The sequence below is a fragment of the Pelodiscus sinensis genome, chromosome 13 (assembly GCF_052426305.1).
Source record: "Pelodiscus sinensis isolate ZL-2025 chromosome 13, ASM5242630v1, whole genome shotgun sequence".
Classification (NCBI taxonomy): domain Eukaryota; kingdom Metazoa; phylum Chordata; order Testudines; family Trionychidae; genus Pelodiscus; species Pelodiscus sinensis.
The window spans coordinates 15,817,539-15,830,836 of NC_143064.1; positions in this window are offsets into that span (position 1 = coordinate 15,817,539).

Here is a 13,298-nt window from a genome sequence, read left to right on the forward strand (position 1 = left end):
GGGGCAAACTTTCATTCACAGCTACAGCATGTACAGACTTTGCTAAGAAAGCCCTGTTCTCTTCTCTGACTCAAAAAGGCAGAGAATCTAGTCATACTGTTAAGTGAGTAGTATGCTCTGTAATATAATTTCTATGTTTCTTTTTACTATTTATTGACTATATTGGGATGGGAAATAATTTTTGATGGGGGGGCATGCCAAGAATTTGGTAAGTGGTTAAAGGCTGCACTTTTCTGTGATATTAACGGAGATGGTGCAGTGTCTGGGATGGAGGTTGGGTGCAGAAAGGAACTTGGGTAGGGAATTGGGGTGCAGGAAGGAGTTTAGGAGGAAGTTGGGGTGCAGGTGTGGGGTGCTGGAGGGAGTTTGGGTGAAGGAGGGGATTATGATGTGGGACAGGAGTGTAGGAGAGGGAGCAGGGTCTAGTAGTGAGTTGTGATCAGGGGTATGGGTGCAGCAGGAAGTGCAGAGGTGTGAACTGGGTCCGGAGGGGGTTGAGAGTGATCTGGGTTAGGGATGTAGGATCAGGGGGAGGTTTGGGTTGTGACCTAGGGCAGGAATGCAGGAGGATGTGCAGAGGTTTGGTTTGTGACCTGGGACATGAAGGGGTTGTGACCAATGTTCCCTTTAATCTTTTCCATCCATGTGCAGAATAAATTTTATGTGTACCAAGGCATGTGAGAATGTGCACCACCAGTAGAAATAAAAAAGCTAGCTGTGGGCACTCTGCTAATCATCTGGGTGGCATGTAACTCCTGAGCAGCTGCACAAACACACAGCTTACAGGGAACACTGCTTGTGACTTGGGGCAGAGGTGCAGAGGATTTGAGTTGTGAGCTGAGGCCGGGAGTTGGAGTGCAGGAGGGATGTGGATTCTGGAGGGGTTCTGACCTGGGGCAAGGGTGCAGGACGGGGATACAGGAAGGGGTTGTGAGCTGGAGCCAGCGACCAGAGTGCAGGAGGGGGTGCCAGGTGTAGCCTCCAGCTGGGAGCTACATACCCTAGGGGTTTGCAGACTAGCAGCCCAGTGGGATCCCACCCCACAAACCATTCAAAATGGCCTGCTGGTGTGGCCAGCCTGTGTCTCTGCGTGGTGTGTGCCAAAGGGGGAGGCAGGCTCCCTGAGATGCCTGCACTCTCAATCTGGGCCTAGGCAGCTCCCATTGTGCTGAGGGTGGAGCAGCATGTGGACATCAACCTCCCCTCAATGGGTGCACCCCATAGAGATGACGCACTGGCTCCAGCAGCTGGCTGCTTTGAGCAGTGTGTGGGGTCACAGCAAGAAGGGAGCCTGCCCAAGGGTTCTGCTTGACTTCTGGATGTTAGCATCCCAGAGGATTGTGGCAGGCCAAATCCAAATGTTTGGTGGGAGGCATATGGCCCATGGACTGAATTTTGCTTGCCCTGATCGATATATTAGATACCAAACATACTAATAATATCAGCTGTGACAAAAAAAAGAAAACAGTAAACACGGGCTATCGCAGCATTCTGCTGTCAGCACAAGGACCTGGAGCACCATTGTTGGTGGTTCACTGAAAAATAAAGACAGAGTGAACTAACTTTTGCTTTTAATTAGATTGGTGCAAATCCAGAATCCTCCACTGACATAAGTAAAGTAAGTCCAAATTACATATGTGTAACTGAGGGGAAAATGTGGGCCAGTAACTGCATTCTGGCAGTTCCAAAATTAGATACACCACTGATGCTGTCTTTCTCATGTAGTTGCCTTTGGCCTCTTTCTATCTACAGCCCTCCAGGTGGTTATCACATTCCAGTGACTAGAGGTCAGTACAAAGTTAATGTTATGTATCTTCTGTTTTCATAATCAAGCCCAGGTTTCAATTGCTTCAGCAGTTGCTTAATCATGTACTAGAAAGGGTTTCAATGAGCTGCAATTCGCTGCTTCAGCTGGTGCTTCAGCAAATTGTTTTCCTGCTAGAGTTTGGTGAGATTCTCTGTGGCCCTGACAGAATGACTAATGTAGTTACAGATTTCAAATGTCACTCTAATATATTTTCAGTGTTGCTTTTATCATGCAGCTGATCAGGGAGGACGAAGTTAAGCAGCATGTAAAACATAATATAAGCCTGAAATGACTTTTTGAGCTTCACAGTAGTGATGCTTTTGCTTGATAGTAGAAGAAATGAGGAACAATTGGGCTATGTCTACACTGGCACCCTTTTCCGGAAATGCTTAAAACAGAACAGTTTTCCGTTATAAGTATTTCCGGAAAAAGCGCGTTCTACATTGGCAGGATGCTTTTCCGGAAAAGCGTCCGTGGCCAATGTAGCCGCGTTTTTCCGGAAAAAAGCCCCGATCGTCATTTTCGCGATCGGGGCTTTTTTCCAGAAAAGACTACTGTGCTGTCTACACTGGCCCTTTTCAGGAACAGTTTTTCCGGAAAAGGACTTTTGCCTGAATGGGAGCAGCATAGCTTTTCCGGAAAAACACTGACAATTTTACAGTAGATCGTCATTGCTTTTCTGGAAAAGCAAGTGGCCAGTGTAGACAGCTGGCAAGTTAATCCGGAAAAGCAGCTGCTTTTCCGGAATAAGTGGCCCAATGTAGACACAGCCTTGAAGCATATAGTAAGGTAGCCTGGTAATGGATGAGGTTCTATCTCACCATACAGTGTCAGAAGTTATAGCATAGGCCAGTTCAGCAACAATTAGATATCTTAGCACTATTATAATGTAGCTTATTTAAAAAACAAAACAAACGAAAACACAGTTTTTTGCTACACTCCATCTCAAATTACTAATGAAAAATTAAGTTGATAAGATTATTACACTATATTGCATCCAGTGTTCCCTCTGATTTTTTCTATCCATGTACAGAATAAATTTTGGTATGCGCACCAAAGCATGTGTGGATGTGCACCACTAGTAGAAACACATGCTGCTGGTTGTGAGCACTCTGCTAATCAGCTGGGTGGCATTTAAATCTCTCTTGGGTGGCTGCCCAAGAGCTCATTTTACTGGGAACACTGGTTGCATCACCTTAATTCTTAAAACTCCAGTAAATTACTATTTCAAGTATCTTACTGAAGCTAGGCTGTTGAAGGCTGGAATCCTGTCAAATCTCATGAGTTAGGCAGGGTCAGATCTAGAACAGGAGAACAGCAAGGGAAATCAGAGATAGCAAAATGTGGGATTATTGAGTCAATAGGTGAAATTCTTCATTCTGAATCAGTACTAACCTGACATTAAGAATGGCAACATACAGGCTACGTCTAGACTACATGGCTCTGTTGACAGAGCCATGTAAAATAGTTTATTCAGCATAATCAAAGAAGCTTCATTAAAATAAAAATGGCCGCCGCGCTGTTCCGACAATCAGATGATCCGGCACAGCGCGGCAGTTTAGATGCGGCGCCTACTGGAGCAGTCGACAAAGGCTTCCTTTGTTGACCGCGCCGCGTCTAGACTGCCGCGTTGTGCCGGATCAGCTGATTGTCGGCACAGCGCGGTGGCCATTTTTATTTTAATGAAGCGGGGATTATTTAAATCCCCGCTTCTTTGACTATGCCGAATAAACTATTTCACGAGGGGTCAGAGAAGTCAAAGGAAAAGTGTTCTTCCTTCAACTGCCTCCTGTGTAGACAGTGCCAAAAGCTGAATTAAGCTATTTCAACTTCAGCTATGCAATTGACGTAGCTGAAATTACGTATCATAATTAGACTTTTGCCCTGAAGTGTAGCTGTGCCCCCAGATGGCTTTCCTGGTGAGTCACCTGAGAGTGGGCTTTTTCTTATCCCCCTTTTGTAGCTATTGGGGGGTGGGGCGGACCCAGTCCCACCCACTCCTCTGAGTCCCGGCACAAGTATCACTGCTGAGTATCACTGTGGTCTGTTGCTTTCTCATTCCCTGGGCCGCTTCCCCAGGAAGCTGCTCTGTCCAGCTCTGAGGGCTTTGTGGTCAAGTTCTCCCTGTACACTGACCAGGGTTCTGCAACTTGTTGTAGTCTGTTAACAGCTAGTCTTCAGCTGCTGAACCTGGATGCTGACCAGGTTTGAAGTCTAGCTCCCACTCAGAGCTGTCTGAAGTACTGCTGTCTTCCCTGTCAGTCCCTAGGTCTGCCTGGATCCAACACCAGTAAGGAACTGCAAGGCCCTGCCCAGCAGCTTCTTTTATATCAGCTTGCTGGGTCCTGATTGACTGAGGCAGAAGCTGCCACTCTAGTCTCCTGGAGGACCTCTTTTCTGCCCTTTTATCTGAGGTAGGATGCAGCAAGGCCTCCAGCAAGGGCTTTGGGCCTAGTCCACCCCATTACAGTTAGTAAAAATAACCTCTGAATACAGTTGTCAGTAGGAGAATTGTAGCACAATCTTCTGGTCCAGAGTGAACAGGGATTTCTGAGTTAGGCCTGGCTAGACTGGCCATTTTTTATATTGTGTACCAGTTGTTATAGCATAGTTTATGCAAGGCCAGGAGCATCAAACTCATTCAGTGAAGAGGACTGACTCCTCTTTGAACTAAGGCTTGTGGGTTGCGGTATACATGTAGGGTCGGGCACTTTCCTTGCTCTACAGAGAGACTCCCACTGCCATCAATAGGAGATTTGAGTGCAGGGTTAGAATATAACCACTGTGTAGTAGCTAAATCCACATCACTTGTTAAGTTGAGCTCATGGGCTCCAGCCTGCTGGCAAGATATTGGACTTCACTGGCTGGTCCAGCCTATATGGATAAAGCCAGATCATATTAAAGAATTATGTTCTGGTCCTGACTTTTACTACGACTAGTGCACTGTTTCATAACATGGGCCTAACCCAGCTAGGGTACACCTACCAATTCCTTTGCTTCTGTGGCTAGAGCAGAAGGCAGGGATAATGGCCAGTAGTAGGCCCATGACTGTGGCCAGGAGCAGAGCTGGGGGCCCAATGGAATTGGGTGGCACTCCCTCTCTTCCCTTTCATAGAATCATAAGATTAGGGTTGGAAGAGACCTCATACTTCTTTAACTTACTGGCAAAAGCCTTGTGAAAGTCAAGGTATATCACATCCACCACTTAACCTATATCCACAGAGCCACTTACCTCACCATAGAAGGCAATCAGGTTGGTCAGGCATGACTTGTCCTTGGTGAATTCATGCCCTAATGTGGCCCTCCCATGTTTCCCACCCTCCTAGGTGGCATGACTCACAGTTTGGGGACCATTGGGCTAGAGCCTTTCAGACTTCTGTTCTTGAAAATCTTGGCCTCTTGATGTCCAAATGTACATTTTTAACAGTCAAGCTTTCTAATCTCTATCAAAGATGGAGCTGTTCTGTCACTTGAATTGAAGAGGGGTGTAATCAAATTTTGAATTTATGCATCAACTGGCAAATACAACAGGAGGCTGACAGAGATTGAAAGACACATTGGGCCTAGTTCTGCAAGAAGCTGAACACTCGTGACCCCCGCGTGTGGGATCAGGACCATTCTGAGCAAAAAATGTACAATAGCTGCAAGTGATACAGCTGCAGTTTAATCTGGGATAACAATAGCTATTTTAAAGCTATCTATAGTCCTGACTAGCTCAGTCAGTTGAGGGTCTTTTTAGTCAGAGGATATAGGGTTCAAACTCCTTGTCATGTTGTAACATTTTCTCTCGTTCAACCATTAGGTGCAGAAATTGCTGGATTACATTTTATGGCATGTTTAATACGAACTAATTGATCATAACAGTTTCTTCTAGCCTTAGAATCTACAAAATTGATTATATATGGTAACCATGTGGATGGTTAAGGGTATGTCTACACTACCCTCCTAATTCGAACTAGGAGGGTAATGTAGGCATACCGCACTTCCAAATGAAGCCCGGGATTTGAATTTCCCGGGCTTCATTTGCATAAGCCGGGTGCCGCCATTTTTAAATCCCTGCTAGTTCGAACCCCGTGCCGCGCGGCTACACGCAGCACGGAGTAGCTAGTTCGGATTAGGCTTCTAATCCGAACTAGCTGTACTCCTCGTGGAATGAGGAGTACAGCTAGTTCGGATTAGGAAGCCTAATCCAAACTAGCTACTCCGTGCCCGTGTAGCCGCGCGGCACGGGGTTCGAACTAGCAGGGATTTAAAAATGGCGGCGCCTGTCTTATGCAAATGAAGCCCGGGAAATTCAAATCCCGGGCTTCATTTGCAAGTGCCGTATGCCTACATTACCCCACTAGTTCGAACTAGCGGGGTAGTGTAGACATACCCTAACTGGTTAACCATTATCCAGGAGCAGCCCATGTGGGCTGGGAGTTGGCAGCTTCGTGAGCGGGGTGGGGAGGGGGGGCGGGGCGGAGAGGGCTGCCAGCTCCCAGCACACAAGTCTGGGTGGCCTGGAAACTGGTAGCTCTCCCTCCTCCACTGCCACTTCCACCCAGTGCAAGTCTGCCGACTCCCAGCCTGCGAGCCGGCATGGGCTGGAAGTCGGCATGGGCTGGGAGTTGGTGGCCTCATGCGGGTCAGGGAGGGAATAGAAGCAACAGCAGAGCTGGACCAGCCCCTGCCTGTGACGTGGGAGCTGCTCCAGCCTGCCCCCATTTAATCACTTAACCGGTTAATCATAGCGTTTAAGCAGTTTACTAATTAAACAGGATTTTACTTGCCTAGTAATGATAATTTCATTTCACTTTTTCTCTTCTTTCCACAATGAGAAAAATAAAATGAGGAATTTGGCATTGAAAATAATCATTATTTAAATGATGTGCCCTGGCACACAGGAAAATATGTAAAGAAGATGATGATACCGTGTGACTCCAAAGGAGCCTGCAGGAAGGCTTTATACATCCTCCTATTTTTAACGTGAGTGGAGCGGAATGAGAAAATCATCATCGTCCTTGTCTATGCTGCCCTTGCTCAATCAATTGAATGCTGAAGTGAAGCTACATTCTGCACCGCTGCTACTATTGAGCTAACAGACACAGTGCCCAGAGTCAGGCTGACATCATAGTTGATGGTTGTTGTGCACAAATGCATGAAAAAAAGAAAAGAGCGGGAGGAGGAAATAGCCATGCTAATTCTCTCTCTCTAACACAAGGGAAAGAGTCACTATTGATCAAATAGAGAAGGACAGAAAAAAGCTTTAGGTAAAGAAATCTTCAAGCTTTGGAGAGACCTTACATATAATAGAGAAGGAAATAGAATCCTCTCTTTTTTCTTTTTTTTAAAAAAACTCTTACTTGTCTTTTTAAAAAATATGAAACAAAAATCATTATTTTTGGCATGTTCTCAAGGAGTTTGTATTTGGCTACATAATTAGTAGGACCCAGTTTTTGAAAAATGCTTCCAGACAGGTATTCATTGGGAGCTAGAAACTCCTGAATTCCAATACTGGGTCTGATGGCATGTGCTTCTGTAGTTGTGAGCCACTCTCTTACACCTTTCTGTTTCCATATCTACAAAATGGAAGGATAATATTTCTGGGCCTGAACCTTCCACCCCCAGAGGTTGTGGAGATTAGTTAGTTAATGTGTGAAGATGGAAAGCTCTAAGTACTGTTGCTATTTTATTGTTATGATGGTTTACCTGGGACAAAAGGCGTATGCCAAGGCAACCTCTTCTGAAAGGAGGGGGACTGAGTAAATACTGAAAGGAAAGAATGAATGAAAGCTTGAATTTTAATAGCTACTGTAAGATGCATTTGAGTTCCCAATAGTCAGGAAAGGTGAACATTCTCCCCCTACTAACCATATCTGTTTTCATAGAAGAAAACTAAGTTTAGTAAATGTCAGATTCTCCAAGAAGATGTTTATTTTTCTAGACTGAGAATGGAGCAGGAATGTCAGCACAGAGATGTCCCTGGCTGATAGCACCGAGACAAAACAAAAATGTCTATTAGCTATGGTTTTGGTGCAAAACTGGATTGTTAACAGTGTGTAGTGTATCAGCAGCAAATGCATTGCTGTGCGGGCAACCCACATGTGGGACCTACCTTGGGATTCCTAGTCATTGAGCTGGCAGAGATCATATGGATCATGACCGTGACATGCTTACTGTGTGGGTAGGAAGGAGGAGAACAGCATCACTCTTCAGCATTCCCTACTAGCCAAGGACTCACAGACAAAGTGGATTGTCCTGTCTGTCCCTGGGGAGGGAAGTGTTGACTGTGTGACCATGATCAGGAAGAGAATGAACAATAGCAGCTTTGCACTCTCTGATCCTCATTGGAACAGGCATCTGAGCAATGCTGACAGTGGGTAGAATAATGGCTGTGCTGCCAATGCTACAAGTAACATGCGGGCAAAGACGGAAACTGTGTAAGGCCTGAGCTCTGTGGGGTTCACTCTCACTTCTTTGTGGATATCAGGGCTACGTGTCGAATTTTAGAACCCTGCCTCCTCTAACCAGATGCTGGGAATGCAGCTTGATAGGGGCAACTGAAGGCAGCATTTTTATTTAACGAATATAATGGGCTGCACTAGATGCTCTTGGCTTGCACAGATCCCTGTCATTGAAGCCACTCATCTAGTGTCAACTAATGAATCAAAAGGCTCCCGAGTCCTCTCTGCCACTGGGCCCGCCTAGAGGACCTCTTTTGATGTAGAAACCTATGGAAGTGTAACGCTTATCTGCACAGCTGCATGACATTTCAGGAGATGCCTTCTGCTTTCCCTTGAAATCCTTTGGAACTTCCAGGCAAGCTGGCCAGGCCATAGGAGCATGGCCCAACTTCATTCATAGGCTGGAGTTCCACGAGAAAGATCCTCATGGAGCTCACACACTACAAAGTTCTCCCTTAATTCTATACAACTCTAGGTCACTCTCCCTCCCTTGGATGGCTGGCAGAGTTGTCAAGCTATCATTAGTTCCATCCTGGAAAGTACAACGTGATGGTTACTGCAGCTCAGAGCAGCAGCACAGCTAAGCTGTGAGTTTGGTTTTTGCTGTCAGTTACGCATTTTTCTGGTGACAATATGCCAGGGCTCTTTACCACTGCTCCCTCCTGCCAGCTCATGCTGTCCCATTTACATGGGAAGTAGGTTCCATGATGTGGATGTAGGGGGAAGTATGTATTGTGTAGTAGTCACTTCCCCTCCTTGCTCTCTATTCTGTAGAACTTCCAGGTGTTGATTCTCTGCATGATGTGCATTAAAGAAGAGCACATGGCTCTTAGAATAAATCTACCATTTCAGATGGGCAATCATAAAAGACCATCCTATTTCCAAGTCATAGCTGTACATTTAAATTCTTATGAGAGAAATGTAATAGTTACTTGTCAACGCTTTCTTTTAGCTTTAGTGTCAATTTTATTATTTAATTACCTTGAGGAAATTGTAGTGGAACATATTCAAATTAAGCATGTTACAATAAATTATTTCACAACAATAGGAGAGCAGTTTTCAGAGAAAATTTGCGAGACGCTAATGTAAAAAGGAGAGTGCTGGCTAGATAAATCTGTTTTGCAATGTGAATTGTCAGTGATGTACAGTACTGAATCATAGCCTAAAAGACTGAATTTTAAGTGATAAAATTATGTGCTCTTTTTGCTGCTGTAGAGGTGTATGGCCATTATGCATATGCTCCTTAATAAAAAAGCTTAGAATCAGAGGAGCCTGGGAATACCAAAAATGTATTGAGTTTCTGTTCAAGACATACTTTCTGCTAACCAAGAAATCCAAACCCATCAAAATACACAACAGTCTTTGTATTCAATACTTAATTCCCTCCCCTTCCAGTTTTAGAGCAAAATTAGGATTTAACAGTGTTTCTCAGAAACAGAGCTCTTGCATCTTGCGGTCAGGCATGATGATTGAGGATGAGAACAAAGACAGAAGATGCTTTAGTTTGGAATTGACTTTATTTTGCACCTTTAAGTAGTTTAAAAATAAACGATAAATAATACCCCTGGAGTCTGTGTAAAGAGCTTTTATCAAATGAATTACCAGAAGCATTTTCATCAGCTTCTTGTTCATTGTCTGGCTTCTCTTTATGAACTAAAGAAGACTTTTGAAAATGCTAGCTGGAATGTGAGTGTGGAAATGCACGGAGGGAGGAGAGTGCACTATAGTACTTGGAAGATTTCCGATGGTCATGGTTCACTTAATTGAAACAGTGAAACAAGTCTGCTGGACTGCGTCACAGTGGGCTCCCAGCCAAAGGGTTGGTCACTAATTTAGATGAAATGTTCAGCTGTGATAATGAAACAGCAGGAAGAAAACAGCTGAAGAACTGAACAATTGATGATCCATCATTTTGCAAATGGCAATACATCATTTTATTAAAATAAAAGGGCCAAGATATCAGGGGACACGTGCTTTTTAGACTTGTGTGCTGAAAGGTGTGTCAACTTATTGCAAAAACTGCCTCTGGCCTCTAACCCAGCAATGGGCATCTTAGGTTAGTGAGTGGCTCGCCTTCATCTTAGCGGGCCACAAGATTATCATAACCAAGATACTTATGAATAGTTAATTTTTTAGGTGGCAGGGCAGCTGCTAATTTTCTAAGGCACACCTAGGCCTAATACAGGTATTATGAAGGCTCTGGCAGGAGATCCCAGACCACAAAGAAGGTCTCCTCTGGAAAAGCTGATTAAGGAGCTCTCTAGGGAAGGTGCTCCTGTAGGGAAGAGATTACAGCAGGAGAAAGCTACTGAGAGATCCCAGTGAATGGATCTTATGAGAGAGTGTTAGGCAGTCCAGATTGAAGAGGAATATATGTCACACAAGAGAAGAGTTGCACTGGTTTGACCACTTCAAGAGAGTACTTCCCAGGTCATGGCAGGAGGCCTGACTACAGAGAGGGCCTCAGGTCAAGATGGCCTTACTGGTGAGGAGCCTGGGTGGAGGACACAGATGGCTGGAGGAGGGTGGTGGGTAGGCAGACAGACTAAGTTGAACTTGAGCCCCCAGCTAGGAGGCGAAGGCTTACTTGTATACCATGTTTTGTCTTATGGTTAAATAAATGGGCCCCCTGAAGGGGCACTGTTTACAGCATCAAAACCTCATTTGAACTCACCGAATGTCTATTTGGGGAAACTGAGGCAGGGATGCAACTGTGGTTCTGCTCTGGGCCGCCAGGAGGCCCCCGTAACAAGCCCTTAATTTGTTTCTTAAATTTGATTTGGTCTTTGGAGTCTCAGGTCGAGTTAAAATGCTATTAAAAGAACCCATCCTTCTGTGACCAGCTCTTTATGTTAAACACAAAACAATTTGGTCCATAGTACACTGTGCTTGAAGACTGCCAAGAATTGCTCGAGTTTCTATTTCTTTCAATACCATTCTGCATTCTCACTTCTGTAAGCATTCTCTTTCAGGACTCATCCCTATTCTCTGAGTCAAGCGAACTTCCTTCCCAATGAAAACTCTTTGGCAATGATTTTGTATTTGTGCTTGATACGGAAGTTTTCAAAAGATCTTCACAGACACTAATCAGGGTAAAAATGCAAACTGCCTCTGAAATCTGCCTTTTCTAATGTTTCCTTAGGAAACCATTTTATAACTTATAAGCACGCTTTGGCAGATGACGTTGTCCTTACTGTAATAAATCACAGGAATATAAGACACTTCATTGCAGCTGCAATATGGCTAGTTAGGATCCTATTCAAGAAAAAAGGCTGAGGCAATGTATTTTCTTTCCTCTAAGCCACCTGTGCCATTCTCCCCACCCCTTATAGATCAAGTAAGAAGACTCTCAGAATACTTTTGTAATTGTCTCTTTAGATTTATAATCTGCAAATGTATTTTTTTAAAGATAAAAATACCCAAACCTTAAGAGAGCTCTTTTAAATGTTGTTAACTCCCCAACTTCCTGCATGGTTTTCTGTATCTTTTTAATGAGGGTGAAAAGAAGCTTAATAAGGTGTTTTTGATTGAAGGTTTGACCTGGAATGACTTTGACTTCATATTATGAAGCTGATATATATACTGTAACATAGTAGCCGTAATAGAGGAATCTTGTGATTCACTGTAACAGGTAGTGTTGTAAAGAGGGATGGGATTTTGGTTTAAAAAACCACGACCAGTGAAGAGATTGTCATAATTAATTCTACAGCTCATTCTGTAAAAACGCCATCCTGCAACATGCTTAACCCCTGCTGGAAAGTGCAATGTGGCCATCAGTGTCAAAACAACTCCCCAACGATTGAGCATGTTTAGTAGCTTACAGGATGTGTGTATCTTCGTACCATATTGGGCTAGAAGATAGGTCCGCTCACAAGAAGCCCCAGGCACTGACAATTTCTATAGACTTCAATAAGAGTTGTGGATGCTCAGTGTTTTTAAGGTATCATAGTTTTTTAATTTAAAATATTCACTAGCACCTATTCCCCCATCTGTTCATGAGCTGGTCTGTTGTTTGTATTACAGGCATCAGGAGTTCCCATATAATGTCTAGTTTGTTAATGGGTTGGGGAGGAGGGAATGGACCCCTTCCCAAGCCATGTGGCAGAAATTTTCTGGAGCTGCCAATGGTGATTTTGCAGGGTTAGAGTGGTGTCATATTAATGTAAATTGAATAAATGGGCCCAAAGAGTCAAAGTTACTATCCTGTAACTGTCCAACATTAAACAGAAAGGAAAAAAAATATATTTAAATCAAGGTTTGGGGTTTGGAATACAGAGACCATCCTGCTTAGTACCATGGCAAACACACTGACATAAACGTCTTTTATCTCTTTTATTAAGATACAGAAAGGTAGAAAACAGTTAGGCTGTGTCTACACTGGCAAGGTTTTTTCGGAAAATCATCTGATTTTCCGGAAAAACTTGCCAGCTGTCTACACTGGCCGCTTGAATTTCCGGAAAAGCACTGAGGATCTAATGTAAAATCATCAGTGCTTTTCTGGAAAAACTATGCTGCTCCCGTTCGGGCAAAAGTCTTTTTCCAAAAGACTTTTGCCGAAAGGGCCAGTGTAGACAGCATAGTTCTGTTTTCCACAAAAAAGCCCCGATCGCTAAAATGGCGATCAGGGCTTTTTTGCGGAAAAGCGCATCTAGATTGGCCACAGATGCTTTTCCGGAAAAAGTGCTTTTGTGGAAAAGTGTCCTGCCAATATAGACGCGCTTTTCCGAAAATGCTTTTAACGGAAAACTTTTCCGTTAAAAGCATTTCCGGAAAATCATGTCAGTGTAGACGTAGCCTTAAAGTATTTGAAATATGAAGTATTAAGGCTTTTATTTTAGCCATGTTTTCTTTTCCTTTAGCTGGAAGGAGTTTTTAGAAGAGAAGACCCCTTATTTGATAGTTTCTTAGTAATAACTCCCCTTTTTGGGGAAAAGAGATGAAACTAGGTGGGATGGGCTGGAGCTGTTGTTGTTCAAAGTCTGATTCTACTTCCTAAAAGACAAAACAAGACAAATATAAAGGGGAAAGAACAGAACCTCAAAGAT